The sequence below is a fragment of the Hemitrygon akajei genome, chromosome 5 (genome assembly GCF_048418815.1).
Source record: "Hemitrygon akajei chromosome 5, sHemAka1.3, whole genome shotgun sequence".
NCBI classification, from domain to species: Eukaryota; Metazoa; Chordata; class Chondrichthyes; order Myliobatiformes; family Dasyatidae; genus Hemitrygon; species Hemitrygon akajei.
This window is the reverse complement of record NC_133128.1, coordinates 50,948,246-50,964,993: the sequence shown is the minus strand read 5'-3', so window position 1 is coordinate 50,964,993 and position 16,748 is coordinate 50,948,246. Positions and strand designations below refer to the sequence as shown.

Genomic DNA, 16,748 nt, shown 5'->3' with positions numbered 1-16,748 from the left:
GTGAAATGTCAGGAGGGTGTTATGAGAATGCAGGGTGACTTGGACAGGTTGGGTGAGTGGGCAAATGTATGGCAGATGCAGTTTAATGTGGATAAATGTGAGGTTATCCACTTTGGTGGCAAGAACAGGAAGACAGATTACTATCTAAATGAAGTCAAGTTAGGAAAAGGGGAAGTACAACGAGATCTAGGTGTTCTTGTACATCAGTCAATGAAAGCAAGCATGCAGGTACAGCAGGCAGTGAAGAAAGCTAATGGCATGCTGGCCTTTATAACAAGAGGAATTGAGTATAGGAGTAAAGAGGTCCTTCTGCAGCTGTACAGGGCCCTAGTGAGACCCCAACTGGAGTATTGTGTGCAGTTTTGGTCTCTAAATTTGAGGAAGGACATTCTTGCTATTGAGGGTGTGCAGCGTAGGTTCACAAGGTTAATTCCCGGAATGGCGGGACTGTCATATGTTGAAAGATTGGAGCGACTGGGCTTGTATACACTGGGATTTAGAAGGATGAGAGGGGATCTGATTGAAACATATAAGATTATTAAGGGATTGGACACACTGGAGGCAGGAAGCATGTTCCCGCTGATGGGTGAGTCCAGAACTAGAGGCCATAGTTTAAGAATAAGGGGTAGGCCATTTAGAACTGAGATGCGGAAAAACTTTTTCACCCAGAGAGTGGTGGATATGTGGAATGCTCTGCCCCAGAAGGCAGTGGAGGCCAAGTCTCTGGATACATTCAAGAGAGAATTAGATAGAGCTCTTATAGATAGCGGGATCAAGGGATATGGGGAGAGGGCAGGAACGGGGTACTGATTGTGTATGATCAAAGTGAATGGCGGTGCTGGCTAGAAGGGCTGAATGGCCTACTCCTGCACCTACTGTCTATTGTCTATTCTGTAGCCTCTCTGCTTCCTCAACACTACCTGCCCCTCCACCTATCTTATTATAGTCCGCAAACCTGGCCACAAAGTCATTAATTCTGTCATCCAAATCACTGACATATAATGTAAAAAGAAACAGCCCTAATACCGACTCCTGCAGAACACTAGTCACTGGAAAAGGCCCCCTTTATTCCCACTCATTGTCTCCTGTCAATCAGTTATTGCTCTATGCATGCTAGTATCTTTCCTGTAATCATGTCAAAAGCATTCTGAAAATTCAATTACACAACATCTACTGATTCTTCTGTCTATCCTGCTTGTTATTTCTTCAATGAATTTCAACAGATTTAGTTCAAGTTGCTTTTTTATTGTCGTTTCGACCATAACTGCTGGTACAGTACACAGTAAAAACGAGACGACTTTTTCAGGACCACGGTGCTACATGAACAATACAAAAACTACACCGAACTACGTAAACCAACACAAAAACTACACAGGACTACAGACCTACCCAGGACTGCATAAAGTACACAGAACAGTGCAAGCATTACAATAAATAATAAACAAGACAATAGACACAGCAGAGGTTTATCAGGCAAGATTCCCCTTAGAGAAACTGTGTTGACTAGAGCTTATTTCATCATGTGCCTCCAAGCACCTTGAAACCACATTCTGAACATCGATACAACATCTTTCCAACCACTGAGGTCGAAAATTTCCTTTATTCTGCCTCTCTCCCTTCTTGAAGAGTGGAGTGACATTTGCAATTTTCCAGCCCTCCAGAACCATTCCAGAATCAATTCATTCTTGAAAGATTATTACAAATGCCTCCACAATCTTTTAAGCCACCTCTTTCAGAATCTTGGGGTGTAGACCATCTGGTCCAGGTGACTTAACTACCTTCAGACCTTTCAGTTTCCCCGAGTACCTTCTCCCTAGTAATGGCAACTTCACACACTCCTGCCCCCATTTTTCTGTGTTCCAACAGCTATTCTTGCTTCCGTTTCACATTTTATATATCTGAAGAAACTTTTGGTATCTGCTAATACTTTTGGCTAGCTCACCTTTGTATTCATCTCTTTCTTCTTTATGACCTTTTTAGTTGCCTTCTGTTGGTGTTTAAAAGCTTCCCAATCCTTTTAACTTCCCACTAATTTTTGCTGTTATATGTCCTCTCTTTGGCTTTTATGTTGGCTTTGACTTCTTGTCAGCCATGGCAGGATGAAAGAACCTTTAGAATATTTTTAGATGTAATGTCTTGGTTCATATTTTTACTGTTATGCTGTATGTATTTCATTTAGCAGTTCTGTAAGAGCAGTCTGTTCTGTTTTCAGCTTGTTTGGGTTATTGTTGAAGATAAGAGATGAGGAGAAATGTGTGTCATCCAATTAGGAAGGTAGAGCTGAGGGGAGGTTTCTCTGGTGAGGGACACTGAAGTTGGACTTGGGGCTTTTGTTCGGTGGGAGATGAAGAGAGAAGAATCGACCCGGAGGGGACCGTAATTCAACAAAACCAGGGGCTAGATCGATCGATGGATCCATTGAGGATCGGTGATTATGACGAAACTTTGAGCTCCAACTTTAGCATATTTGACTGTTTAATTAAAATGGGCCCTTTTATTTTTGTTTTTCTTTACGAACCATAAATTCCTTGAATCGTATGTGGTGTGCTGTTATTTCGTGGCACTGATTTGCAACAGGGTAGCTAATTACACAGCATCCACACAAATCAGGGTTTGAGGTGGGAGAGCCATCTCAATCTCACGAGTTTGGTGAGAGGAGAGTGCCTTTCCGAGACTTACACAGCCGAGGAAACTGGAAGTTGCATAGAAGTGCCTTTAGAACATTAAAGATGTAGTTTTGGGGTACTTGGAGGCACATGACAAAATAGGCCACAGCCAACATTGGTTCCTTAAGGAAAATCTTGCCTGACAAATCTGTTGGAATTCTTTGAATAAATAACAAACAGGATAGACAAAGGAAAATTGGTGGATATTGTGCACTTGGATTTACAGATGCCTTTGTCAAGCTAACAATCCATTAAAGATACCAGTATTGCTAGAGCATTGACTGATTGACAGGACGCAAAGAGTGCAAATAAAGGGAACCATTTCTGGTTGGCTGCTGGAGACTAGTGGTGTTCCACAGGGATCTGTGTTGGGACTGATTTGTTTTACGTTATACGTTAATGAGTTAGATGACAAAACTAAGTGTAGACTATTTTCTAAATAGAGGAAAATTCAAAAATCTGAGGTGCAAAGTTGCTTGCGAGTCCTCATGCAGGATTCCTGAAAGGTTAATCTGCATGTTAAGTTGATGTTCGCATTCATTTCATGAGGACAAGAATATAAAAGCAAAGGATTAAAGTTGAAATCTTATAAAGCACTACTGAGGCCTCACTTAGAATATTACGAACAGGTTTGGGGCCCTTGTCTAAGAAAGGATGTGCTGATATTGGAAAGGGTTCAAAGGAGGCTTAAGAAAATGATTCTGGGATTGAAAGGCTTGTTACACAAGGAGCTTTTGATAGCTCTGGACCTCTACTCACTTGAATTCAGAAGAATGAGGGGTGACCTCATTGCAAGGCCTCAATACAGTGGATGTGGAGAGAATGTTTCCTATAGTGAGTGAGTTTAAACCAGAGGATACAGTCTCAGAATAGAAAGGCGTCCTTTTAGAACAGATATGTGGAGGAATTTTTTTTAGCCGGAGAGCAGTGAATCTGTGGAATTTTATGCCACAGGCTGCTGTGGAGACCAAGTCATTGGGTATATATAAGGCAGTATACAGTATGATTTTAGCTTTTCCCTCTCAAACTGCAGGGTGAATTCTATCATACTATGATCACTGTCCACTAAGGGTTCCCTTGACCTTAAACTCACTGATCAATTCCAGTTCACTGCACAACACCCAATCTACAAAAGCTGATCCTCTAGTGAGCTCAACCATGAGCTGCCCTAAAAAGCAATCTTAAGACCATAAGACACAGGAGCAGAATAAGGCCATTTGGCCCATCGAGTCAGCTCCACCATACAACCATGGCTGATCCTTTTCTCCCCCCTCCTCAACCCCACTCCCCAGCCTTCTCCTCATAACCTTTATGCCATGTCCAATCAAGAATTGATTAAGCTCTACCTCAAATACACCTAATGACCTGGCCTCCACAGCTGCCTGTGGTAATAATTTCCACAAATTCACCACCCTCTGGCTAAAGAAATTTCTCTGCAACTCCAGTTTAAATGGATGCCCCTTGTATCCTGAAGTTGTGCCCTCTTGCCCTAGATTCCCCCACCAGGCAAAACATCCTTGTGACCTTCTTCTGAGCCATCTCCAATTCCAGCACATCTTTTCTTACATGAGGAGCCCAAAACTGTCTGCAGTTCTCATGGCGAAGCCTCACTGGTACCTATCAAGCTTCAGCAACACACCCCTGCTCTTGTATTCAAGAGCTCTTGAAATGAATGTCAACACTGCATTTGCCTTCCTCACCATTAGGGTGTTCACAAAGCCTCCAAAGTCCCACTGCATCTCAGATTTTTGTATTTTCTCCCTGTTTAGAAAATAGTCTGCACATTTACTTCTACTATCAAAGTGCATGACCATGCATTTTCCAACATTGTATTTCATTTGCCACTCTCTACCCATTCTCCTAATCTGTCTAAGTCCTTCCGCATCCTACCCGTTTCTTCAACGCTACCTGCCCCTTCATCAATTTCCGTATCATCTGCAAACTTGGCAACAAAGCCATCTATTACATCATCTAAATCATTGATATACAGCATAAAGAGAAGCGGTCCGAACACTGACCCCTGCAGAACCACTAGTCACTGGCAGCCAAGCAGAAAAGGATCCTTTTATTCCCACTCGCTGCCTTGTACCAATAAGCTAATGTTCTAACCATGCCAGTAACTTTCCTGTAATGCCATGTGGTCTTAATTTGATAAGCAGCCTCAAGTTTAGCACTTTGTCAAAGGTCTTCTGAAAGTCCAGACATTCAACATCCACTGCAACCCCTTTATCTATCCTACATGTAATCTCCTCAAAGAATTCCAACAGGTTTGTCAGGCAAGATTTTTCCTTAATGAAACCATGACGACTTTATCCTATCTTGTCCTGTATCACCAAGTACTCCATAACCTCATTCTTAACAATTGACTCCAACATCTTCCCAGCCACTGAGGGCAGGCTAACTGGTCTATAATTTCCTTTCAGCTGAAATCCTCCTTTCTTAAAGAGTGGTGTGACATTTACAATTTTCCATTCTTCTGACACCATGCCAGAGTCAATAATTTTTGAATGATCATTCCTAATGCCTCCATAATCTCTACTGCTACCTCTTTCAGGATCCTACGATGCAGTTCATCTAGCCTGGGTGACTTATGTACCTCAAGTCTTTCAGCTTTTTGGGCACCTCCTCCCTTTTAATAGTATCTGTGCTCACTTCTCTTCCCTCACACCCTTCAACATAAGACCATAAGAGACAGAAGTAAGCCATTCGGCCCATTGAGTGTGCCACACCAATCAAGGCTGATCCAATTCCTCCAGTCATCCCAAATTCCTTGCTTTTTCCCTATACCCTTTCATGCCCTGGCTAATCAAGAACCTATCTATCTCTGCCTTAAATACACCCAAAGACTTGGCCTCCACAGCCACGTGGCAACAAATTCCACAGATTTACCACCACTGGACTAAAATAATTTCTCTGCATCTCTGTTCTAAATGGGCGCCCTTCAGTCTTGAAGTTGTGCCCCCTTGTCCTGGATTCCCCTACCTTGGGAAATAACTTTGCCATATCTAATCTGTTCAGGCCTTTTAACATTCAGAATGTTTCTATGAGATGTGCCCCCCCCCCCCCCCCCAATTCTCATGAACTTCAGGGAATACAGGCCAAGAGCTGCCAGATGTTCCTCATACGGTAACCCTTTCACTCCTGTAATCATTCTCGCAAATCTTCAGATTCTTGCAATGTCAGTATATCCCTTCTAAAATATGATGCCCAAAACTGCACACAATACTCCAAATGTGGTCTCACGGGTGCCTTATGGAACCTCAAAATCACATCCCTGCTCTTATATTCTACAGCTCTAGAAAGGAATGCCAACATTGCATTTGTCTTCTTCACTCCCAACTCAACCTGGAGATTAACCCTGTAGGGTATCCTGCATAGACTCTTTGCATTTCTACATTTTGAATTCTCTCCCCATCTACATAACCCATTTATTTCTTCCACTAAAGTGCATGACCATACACTTTCCAACATTGTATTTCATATGTTATTTCTTTGCCCATTCCCCTAAACTATCTAAGTCTCTCTGCAGGCTCTCTGTTTCCTCAACACTACCCGCTTCTCCACCTATCTTTGGATCATCGGCAAAGTTAGCCACAAATCCATTAATCCCATAGTCCAAATTATTGACATACGTCATAAAAAGCAGCAGTCCAAACACCTACTCCTGTGGAACTCCACTGGTAACCAGCAGCCAGCCAGAATAGGATCCCTTTATTCCCACTCTCAGCTTTTTGCCGATCAACCAATGCTCCACCCATGCTAGTAATTCCATGGGCTCTTCTCTTGCTAAGCAGGCTCCTGTACGGCACCTTGTCAAAGGCCTTCTGAAAATCCAAGAACACCATATCCACTGCATCTCCTTTATCTACCCTGCTTGTAATTTCCTAAAAAAATTGCAGGAGGTTAGTCAGGCAGGATTTTCCTTTCAGGAAACCATGCTGGCTTTGGTCCATCTTGTCACGTGCCTCCAGGTATTCCGTAATCTCATCCCTAACTATTGTTAGGGTTAATTTGCAACTGCCAGTTCAGGTCAGCGTGATATTAGCAGACAGAAATACAAGGGAGGGAGCGAAACAAGGGATCCTTTGTGCCGAAACTGCTAGTGTCACGTGATTCAGTAAAACAGGGAACTCGTGAAGAAATGGCATCGGACCAAGGACAAATATTACCAAATATGTGTAGCGGGGGGTTGAGCTAAGGGAAAGGGGTATAAATAAGAAAAGAATGTAAGGGGAGGCCAGAACGCGCCTTCTCCAGCGGGGTCGTGTCTCCTCGCTGTGCCAGTTACGCTTCTGCATTAAAGCCAAGTTTTGTAATATTTAGGTGTCAGTTGTCTCTCTTCCTAAACGAACACAGGGCAGAATTTAAAGCCCAACACGATCAATTCCAACAACTTTCCAACCACTGATGTCAGGCTAACAGGTCTATAGTTTTCTTTCTGCTCCTCCCACTCTTCTTAAATCACGGAGTAACATTTGCAATTTTCCAGTCATCCAGTAGAATCATAGAACATTACAGCACAGAAACAGGCCCTTCAGCCCTTCTTGGCTGTGCCAAACCATTTTTCTGCCCAGTCTCACTGACCTGCACCTGGACCATATCTCCTCCATACCCCTCTCATCCATGTACCTGTCCAAGTTTTTCTTAAATGTCAAAAGTGAACCCGCATTTACCACTTCATCTGGCAGCTCATTCCACACTCCCACCACTCTGTGTGAAGAAGCCCCCCCCCACCCCATGTTCCCTTTAAACTTTTCCCCCTTCACCCTTAACCCATGCCCTCTGGGTTTTTTTTCCCCTAGCCTCAGTGGAAAAAGCCTGCTTGCATTCACTCTATCTATACCCATCATAATTTTATACACCTTTATCAAATCTCCCCTCATTCTTCTACGCTCCAGGGAATAAAGTCCTAACCTATTTAACCATTCTCTGTAACTCAGTTTCTGAAGTCCCGGCAACATCCTTGTAAACTTTCTCTGCAATCTTTCAACCTTATTAATATCCTTCCTGTAATTAGGTGACCAAAACTGCACACAATACTCCAAATTCGGCCTCACCAATGTCTTACGCAACCTCACCATAACATTCCAACTCTTATACTCAGTACTTTGATTTATAAAGGCCAATGTACCAAAAGCTCTCTTTACGACCCTATCTACTTGTGACGCCACTTTTAGGGAATTATGTATCTGTATTCCCAGTAGATTCCTTGTAGATCCTATCTCTTAGTACTCCTTCCAATAATTTCCTACTACTGGCGTCAAACGTACCAACCTATAATTTCCCGGATTACTTTTAGAGCCTTTTTTAAACAATGGAACAACATTAGCTATCCTCCAATTCTCTGGCACCTCATCCATAGATACCAACATTTAAAAAATATCTGCCAGGGCCCCTGCAATTTCAACACTAGTCTCCTTCAAGGCCCGAGGGAATACCCTGTCAGGTCCTGGGGATTTATCTACACTGATTTGTCTCAAGACAGCAAGCACCTCCTCCTCTACAATCTGTATAGGTACCATGACCTCATTACGTGTTTGCCTTATTTCCATAGACTCCATGCCAGTTTCTTTAGTAAATACAGATGCAAAAAACCCATTTAAGATCTCCCTCATTTCTTTAGGTTCCATACATAGCTGACCACTCTGATCTTCAAGAGGACCAATTTTATCTCTTACTATCCTTTTGCTCTTAATATACCTGTAGAAGCTCTTTGGATTATCCTTCACGTTGACTGCCAAAACTACCTCGTGTCTTCTTTTAGCCCTCCTGATTTCTTTCTTAAGTATTTTTTTGCACTTTTTTATACTCCCCAAGTACCTTATTTGCTCCCTGTTGCCTATACATGTTATACATCTCTCTCTTCTTCTTTATCAGAGTCCCAATATCCCTTGAGAACCAAGGTTCCTTATTCTTATTCACTTTAATCCTGACAGAAACATACAAACTCTGCACTCTCAAAATTTCTCCTTTGAAGGCCTCCCAATTACCATTTTAGATCCATTCTCGATCCATTCTCATTTCTTCAAATTTAGCCTTTTTCCAGTTTAGAACCTCAACCCGAGAAACAGATCTATCTTTATCCATGATCAAGTTGAAACTAACGGTGTTATAATCACTGGAACCAAAGTGTTCCCCTACACGCACTTCCAACACCTGTTCTAACTCATTTCCTAATAGGAGATCTAATATTGCATCCTCTCTAGTTGGTATCTCTATATATTGATTTAGAAAACTTTCCTGAACACATTTTACAAACTCTAACCCATCTAGACCTTTAACAGTATGGGAGTCCCAATCATTATGTGGAAAATTAAAATCCCCTATCACAACTTTATGTTTCCTGCAGTTGTCTGCTATCTCTCTGCAGATTTGCTCTTCCAATTCTCACTGACTATTGGGTGGTCTATAATACAACACCATTAATGTGGTTATACCTTTCCTGTTTCTCAGCTTCATCCATATGGCCTCAGTAGACAAGCCCTCTAATCTGTCCTGCCTGAGCACTGCTGTAACATTATCCCTGACTAGCAATGCCACCTCCCCACCCTTCATCCCTCTGCCTCTATCACGTCTGAAACATCAGAACCCTGGAACATTAAGCTGCCAGTCCTGCCCCTCCAGTAGCCAAGTTTCACTAATGGCTATAATGTCATAATTCCATGTGTCAATCCATGCCCTCAGCTCATCTGCCTTCCCCACAGTGCTCCTCGCACTGAAATAGACACACCTCAGAAGATTATTACCACTACACTCAAACTTTCTATTTGTGAATTTGTATGAACTTTTATCATCATTTATTTTCACCCTTGCTCTGCTATATACTCTGTCACTCTGGTTCCCATCCCCCTGCAAATCTAGTTTAAACTCTCCCCAATAGCACTAACAAACCTCCCTGCAAGGATATTGTTCCCCTGTAGTTCAGGTGTAACCTGTCTCTCTTGTACAGGTCCCACCTGCCCCAGAGGTGGTCCCAATGATCTAGAAATCTGAAACCCTGCCCCCTACACCAGTTCCTCAGCCACACGTTCATCCTCCAGAGTATCCTACTCTTACCCTCACTGGCACGTGGCACAGGTAGCAATCCTGAGATTACCACCCTCGAGGTCCTGCTTTTTAACTTCCTACCAAGCTCTCTATACTCACTCTTCAGGACATCCTCACTCTTTCTTCCTACGTCATTGGTACCGACGTGTACTATGACATCTGGCTGATCACCCTCCCATTTCAGAATGCTGTGCATGCGATCAGAGACATCCCTGACCCTGGCACCTGGGAGGCAACAAAACATCCGGGAGTCTCTGTCACCACCACAGAACCTGTACCTCTGTACAGGTCTGTACCTCTAACTATCAAGGCCCCTATTACTACCAGTTCTCCTCTTCTTCCCCCCTCCCTTCTGCACTGCAGAACCAGACAGTGCCAGAGATCCAGCTGCTGCAGCTTGTCCCAGATAAGTCATCCCTCCCCAACAGTATCTAAATCGGTATACCTGTTGTTGAGGGGAATGGCCACTGGGGTACCCTGCTCTGCCTGCCCTTGTCTCCCTGACTTCCCACATCCTGCAAGAGGAGCATTTCAACATCCTGCCTGGCATTCTCTCTAAACAAACAAAACAAAACTTACCGGAACCTACCCTTGCCTCTGCCAGTTCACACCGAAGCCTGTTGAGCCAAAGCTGTTCCACTCTGCTCCCTCTCCTCCGCTGCCCGCTATATATGGAGGATGCCTTCTTAAACCTTTGGTGCTCTATGTCATAAGCCTGCGTAGTCTAGCCTCTTTTCCCCCAGCAAGTTAAAAAAAAGGCTTCTCTCTGAGATTCCTTGCTCCTTCGCTCTCAGCCTCTTGCGCCGATTTAAAAGACAATGCCAGAATCTATCAATTCTTAAAAGATCATTGTTAGTGCCTCCACAATCTCTCCAGCTACATTCTACAGAACCCGAGGGTGCATTCCATCAGGTCCAGGAGATTTATCCATCTTCAGACCATTAAGCTTTCTGAGTACCTTCTCGGTCGTAATTTTCACTGCATAAACTTCACTTCCCTGACACTCTTGAATGTCCAATATACTGCAAATGTCTTCCACTGTGAAGACTGATGCAAAATATGCATTCATGTCCTCTGCCATCTCTGCCTCTCTCATTACAATATCTCCCGTGTAATTTCCTACTGGTCCTAATTCTACTCTCAACTCTGTTTTACCCTTTATATACTTAAAAAAGCTTTAGTATCTTCTTTGATATTAGTTGCCAACTTCCTTTCATAATCCATCTTTTCCTTCCTATTGACCTTCTTAGTTTCCTTCTGCAAGTTTTTAAAAAGCTTCCCAATCCTCTATCTTCCCACTAGCTTTGGCTTCCTTGCACGCCCTCTCTTTTGCTTTTACTTCGGCTCTGAATTCACTTGTCAGCCATGGTAGTGTCCTTCTTCCATTCAAAAATGTCTTCTTATTTGGAATATATCTGTCTTGCACTTCCCTCATTTTCTGAAGAAACTCCAGCCATTTCTACTCTGCTGTCCTTCCTGCTGGTGTCCCTTTCCAGTCAACCTTGGCCAGTTTCCCTCTCATGCCATTGTAATTTCCTTTATTCCAGTGAAATACTGAAACATTGGAATTTAGTTTCTCCTTCTCAAATTTCAAAGTGAACTCGATCATATTGTGATCACTGTTCCCTAAGGGTTCCTTAACATTAAACTCTGTCATCACCCCTAGATCATTGCACAGCTAATCCAGCACAGCCGATCCTCTAGTGGGCTCAACAACCCGCTGTTCTAAAAAGCCATCCCTTAGACCAGGGTGTCAAACTCATTTTAGGTCACGGGCCGGATTGAGCAAAATGCAGCTTCATGCGGGCCGGATCAGTCAGACGCGTGCGAACGCAGCTTTCGTTGCCTCCGTTTTTTCATCCTGCTCTCATGTGTCTCAGTCTCTGCTATAACTACAAAGTGTTTCACTTTACAAATTCCGTTTCTTATGAAGAAGACTGCCGAGCAAGACTGCCGAATAAACACTAAAAACCCTGAAAACCTGGTACCTGAATAAACTCAGCATTAGCCATATCATACGCCATAGGCGCTTCGATTACTGGGGCCAGCTTTAATAGTAATTAGATATTATCTCGCGGGCCAAAGATAATTCCACCGCGGGCCGGATTTGGCCCGCAGGCCTTGAGTTTGACATATATGCCTTAGACATTCTACAAATTCTCTCTCCTGAGGTCCAGTACTGGCCTGGTCTTCCCAATCCACTTTCATGATAAAATCCACAATGATTATCATAACATTGCCCTTCTGACACACCTTTTCTATCTCCTGCTGCAATCTGTAATCCACATCCCAGCTGCTGTTTAGAGGCCTGTATACAACTGCCATTAGGGTCCTTTTACCCTTGCCATTTCTTAACTCAACCCTTAGAGACTCTACACCTTCCGATCCTATGTCAGCCTTTTCTAATGATTTAATTTTTTTATACACAAGGCCACACCACCCCTCTGCCTAGTAACCTAACTTTCCGATACACCGTATATCCTTGGACACTCAGCTCCCAATGGCAGTCACCCTTTAGCCCAGTTTCAGAGATGGCCACAACATCATACTTGCCAATCTGTAGCTGAATTTCAAGATCATCCATTTTATTTCTTATGCTGCGTGCATTCAGATATAACACTTCCAGTCCAGTATTTGTTGCTTTCTGTTTTAACTGCACCAGGTCTCTATTGCCCTGCAACTCATCCCACTGGCTGTGATTATGCCTCATCTCCTGCCTGTCCTTTCTATCATCTCTGTTGCACGCTGTTTTTGATTTATTTCTGTTTTCTCCTTACTCAGCCCTATCACTCCGGTTCCCATCTGGCACACTGCTAGTGTCTTCCACAGTGAAGACTGATGCAAAATACTCATTTAGTTCAATGCCATCTCCTCGGCCTCCATTATTATTTCACCAGACTCATTTTCTAGTAGCCTTATATCCACTCTCATCTCTTTTTCTTATACTTGAGAAAGCTTTTACGATCCACTTTGATATTGTTTGCTAGCTTACTTTCATATTTCAGCTTTTTCCCTCCTGATGATTCTTTTAGTTGCTATCTGCAGGGTTTTAAAAGCTTTCCAATCCTCTGTCTTCCCACTGATTCTTGCTTTGTTGTTTGCCTTGTAGGCATTGTACAGATTCTGTGTCTTTGGACCAACCTAATTTTCCCCCAATCTACCTGCATATTGAAAACCCCATGACTAACTTAACATTGCCCTTTTGCCATGCATTTTTATCTCTCATTGTAATTTGTAGACTACATCTTTGCTACTGTTTGAAGGTCTGTATATAACTCCCATCAGGGTCTTGCAGTTTGTTAACTCCACCCACAATGATACTATAGCTTCCAATCCCATGTCTCCTCTTTCTAATGCTTTTATCTAGTTGGCTAGTTCAACTTGGATCCCAGTGGTCTAACCTTCCAGACCAACCTTTCAGACAGCATCCACCATCCTGCTCTCAATCCTTTTGGTCAACTCTTCAAAAAGTTATGATTTCCTTTGTACACAGGGTTTAGGAACAGTCCCCTTAAAAAAAATCTGGAAATTCTCTCACATTTTGTAATATTTCTATGTACCACACAATGCAATTTAGTGATAGAATGAGAGATAACAGGTAATTTCAGCATTTTCTGCAAGCTTCAACACCAAGGTTAAGGCTCTTTTATTAGAAGGCAGCTACATTTGCAACCTTCAAAAGGTGTTGTTAAGGTTCTCATATGGGGCTCTCAGATGAAAACTGCAGAAGTTTGCTTCCAGCACAATCAATACAAAAATGCTATGCAGTATGCTAGAATTTCTGTGTCATCTTGCAAGCAAACTGATCTTCACCCCCATGCAACTAATAAAATTCCATTTCAATCAAAAAGTAATCACAGTATCATTTTCAGATGAAGTTTCAACTTTATCTTGTCTTAGAGAACAAGCTTACTTATTAGAGCTTGTTATTTTCTGAATACATTTTGTGACGTGCTGTAATGGACATGAGACAGGGAAGAACTACATAAGCAATACTAAAGGGTTAGGTATTTCTTGAGCATGGTTGAACAACTTAATTATTGGCTCAAAGGCCATCAACAGTAATTAGATATTCTATTTATGTCATTCAGATAAGATATTTGCTTGAAGTTTTACACCCTCATTAAGATCACATTATGTTGGTGTATCTCTAGCAACATTGTGGGCCAACAGGCCTTATCTTGTGCTGTACTATTCCATGTTCTATTTAGACCATAAGACCATGAGATATAGGAGCAGATGTATGCTATTCGGCCCATCGAGTCTGCCCCACCATTCAATTGTGGGCTGCTCCAATTCTTCCAGTCATCCCCACTCCCCTGCATACGCCCCATACCCTTTGATGCCCTGGCTAATCAAGAACTTATCTATCTCTGCTTTAAATACACCCAACGACTTGGCCCCCACAGCTGCCTGTAGCAACAAATTCCACAGATTTACTACCCTCTGACTAATTTCTCTGCATCTCTGTTCTAAATGGATGTCCTTCAATCCTGAAGTCGTGCCCCCTTGTCCTAGACTCCCCTACCATGGGAAATAACTTTGCCATATCTAATCTGTTCAGGCCTTTTAACATTCGGAATGTTTCTATGCAATTCCCCCCCCCCCCCCCCCCCCACTCATTCTCCTGAACTCCAGGGAATACAGCCCAAGAGCTGCCAGATATTCCTCATACGGTAACCCTTTCATTCTTGGAATCATTCTCGTGAATCTTCTCTGAACCCTCTCCAATGTCAGTATATCCTTTCTAAAATAAGGAGTCCAAAACTGCACACAATACTCCAAATGTGGTCTCATGAGTGCCTTACAAAGCCTCAACATCACATCCCTATTCTTATATTCTATAGCTCTAGAAATGAATGTCAACATTGCATTTGCCTTCTTCACCACCAACTCAACCTGGAGGTTAACCTTTAGGGTATCCTGCACAAGGTCTCCCAAGCCCCTTTGCATCTCTACATTTTGAATTCTCTCCCTATCTAAATAACCCATTCATTTCTTCCACCAAAGTGCATGACCATACACTTTCCAACATTGTATTTCATTTGTCATTTCTTTGTCCATTCCCCTAAACTATCTAAGTCACTCTGCAGGCTCTCTGTTTCCTCAACACTACCCGCTCCTCCACCTATCTTTGGATCATTGGCAAAGTTAGCCACAAATCCATTAATCCCATAGTCCAAATCATTGACATATGTCATAAAAAGCAATGGTTCCAACACTAACCCCGGTGGAAATCCACTGGTAACCAGCAGCCAGCCAGAATAGGACCCTTTTATTAACAGAAATACATTCTATCAACAGAACACAGGATAGAGTCTAACCTGCATACATAATTTTTAATTAGTGATCTCTTGAATATCACAGGGCTATTGTCTACTTGACCTAAATCACCAATAATCTACATTGGGCAATAAACAAAGATGATTAGCTTTTTCCTGCCAAACATTTCTAGATGCTCTCAAAAATTTGATGCATATATAGGGTGTCTCAGACTTCTGCACAGTACTGTATTTGTATATATGGACTGGAGAGCGAGTTTCTAAGTCTGGCAGGAGCAAAAGATGTTTGGAATGACGAGGGTGGAGTGCAGACAGGTGGCAGAGAAGGAGAGGCCAGGGGCCTGGTGGGTCGCACCCAGCCCTGAGATACCAGACAAGGTCATTTAATTCCAAACAATTGGCTTATTGATTATTACAGAATGTGTCTCTGGTGCTTTCCCCACTCCCTTTTTCTTTCCTCTTTTCCCAACCATGATTCCCCTCACCCTTCCCCCTTCCCACTCTTAGTCCATAATAGAGACCCACATCAGAATCTGGTTTATTGTCACATGTCATGAAATTCATTTTTTTTTGTCAAGCAGCAGTACAACTCAATACATAAAATTACTACAGTACTGTGCAAAAATCTTAGGCATTCTAGCTATATGTTCTGAAGACTTTTGTACAGTATTGTAGACTGAACTATGATTATTAACCATCTTGATATGCTGAAAAAATCCATTAAATATGATGCCATTTTAAATTGTATATAACTAACGACTAAGACACAAATAAGATGACAAATAGATGTTTATTGTCCAATAAAATGAATAAGGAGTGGCCTTATAAAGACAGCATTTTTAAAACTCTGGCCTGGATTAAAATGTGCAAGGCAGAACACAGATAATAGAAGCAATGGGGGCTAATGTACAATGTATAACCCTTATTCAGTTCTTGTGTAATGCCCATTAGTAATGGAAAGATTACCAGAGGTTGCCCAAAGGATTCAGACTTTTTCCCCTGGAAATCAAAAAGAGCTGGTGTACAAGATAATCTGTAACTGAAAAAAATGCTTGTAGCACATTCACTTCCCCAGAATTCTGGAGGAGGATCTTTGGCAGTAAACATTAACTCTTTCCATGAATGTTTTCTAACCTATTGAATGATTTCATTATTTTCTGATCTTGTTTCAGATTTCTTCATTGGTCCCTTTTAACTTCTTAATTTCCAAATTAAGAAGGTGATTCCTTACTCTACTACTCTTTGGATTTGTAAATCAGATATATCCAGTAAGTGAAAAAGCAACAATGTGAAAACATACTAATATGCTGAACAAAGGCTTAGATTATGATAAAATGTGTTTAAAAAATCTTGTATTTCCTGGTGTCTTCCTATCAAACTGTACAATTTAAAAAAAGATAAATTTTGTATATTTTTGTACAATCAATCCTTTAAAAGAATTACCATTCAAGTAAAGACTTGATTCACTTCATGCCCCTTGCAACCAGTTTAAGCAAATACACCTTTTCATAAAACTAAATTGCCACACTTAAAATTGAGAAATGCCAGATAATACTGAAAATTCATTAGTTCAGCCACTCAACAGAAATGTCAAAGATATACATTTTTTGAGTTGCTGGTTCTTTTTGAAGCTGATCGGGTCCTCAAATTTAGATGTATAGCAAGGTTATACTGCTGTCTAGTGGCCAACTAGAATCACAGAAAATAATGTGTAATCTGAAAACTTGTAAGAGCAGGAAATGCTTGAAATGAA

General features: G+C 42.0%; 2 protein-coding genes across 14 annotated transcripts in view; one reads left to right on the top strand and one right to left on the bottom strand.

Annotated features, from left to right (window-relative positions):
* caska (calcium/calmodulin-dependent serine protein kinase a) overlaps positions 1-16,748 on the bottom strand; it is a 462,337-nt gene that overhangs the window by 220,578 nt on the left and 225,011 nt on the right. The gene's annotated exons all lie outside the window — the stretch shown is intronic.
* gpr34b (G protein-coupled receptor 34b) overlaps positions 1-16,748 on the top strand; it is a 56,121-nt gene that overhangs the window by 16,249 nt on the left and 23,124 nt on the right. The window contains exon 2 of one of the 2 annotated variants that reach the window (XM_073045535.1): positions 16,168-16,214. The gene's annotated coding sequence lies outside the window, so the exon portion shown is untranslated. Of the gene's footprint in view, positions 1-16,167; positions 16,264-16,748 lie in introns of both variants that reach the window. The other variant, XM_073045534.1, reaches the window with a different exon arrangement.